We start from the raw sequence: 782 nt of genomic DNA on the forward strand, positions 1-782 counted from the left end.
GGGCACCCAGGGGGTCCTGACCCCCCCCCATCGGGGTGGGGGGGCACTCAAGGGGTCCTGAACCCCCCCATAGGGGTTGGGGGGGCACCCAAGGGGTCCTGACCCCCCCCCATAGGGGTTGGGGGGGCACCCAAGGGGTCCTGACCCCCCCATAGGGGTTGGGGGGCACCCAGGGGGTCCTGACCCCCCCCATAGGGGTTGGGGGGGCACCCAAGGGGTCCTGACCCCCCCCATAGGGGTTGGGGGGCACCCAGGGGGTCCTGACCCCCCCCATAAGGGTTTGGGGGCACCCAGGGGGTCCTGACCCCCCCCATAGGGGTTGGGGGGCACTCAGGGGGTCCTGACCCCCCCAGAAGGGTTTGGGGGGCACCCAGAGGGTCCTGACCCCCCCCATAGGAATTGGGGGGTACCCAGGGGGTCCTGACCCCCCCATAAGGGTTGGGGGGCACCCAGGGGGTCCTGACCCCCCCCCAATAGGGGTTGGGGGGCACCCGGTGGTGCCGTGGGGGGGTCATGGAGGGGTTTTGGGGGTACCGGCGGGTGTTCTGGGGTACCAGGGGATATTTTGGGGTTCAGGAAGGTTTTTTTGGGGCGCTGACCCCCCCGTTTTGTGCCCCGCAGGACGACGAGGTGGTCCTGCAGTGCCCCCCACCCCATAGGGATACAGGGGGGTGCCGGGGGTTATTTTGGGGTACCAGGGGGTATTTTAGGGTGCCGGGGGATATTTTGGGGTGCAGGAGGGTTTTTTTGGGGCGCTGACCCCCCCGTTTTGTGCCCCCCAG

Source organism: Chiroxiphia lanceolata, unplaced genomic scaffold (genome assembly GCF_009829145.1).
Source record: "Chiroxiphia lanceolata isolate bChiLan1 unplaced genomic scaffold, bChiLan1.pri scaffold_98_arrow_ctg1, whole genome shotgun sequence".
In the NCBI taxonomy this organism is placed as follows: Eukaryota; Metazoa; Chordata; class Aves; order Passeriformes; family Pipridae; genus Chiroxiphia; species Chiroxiphia lanceolata.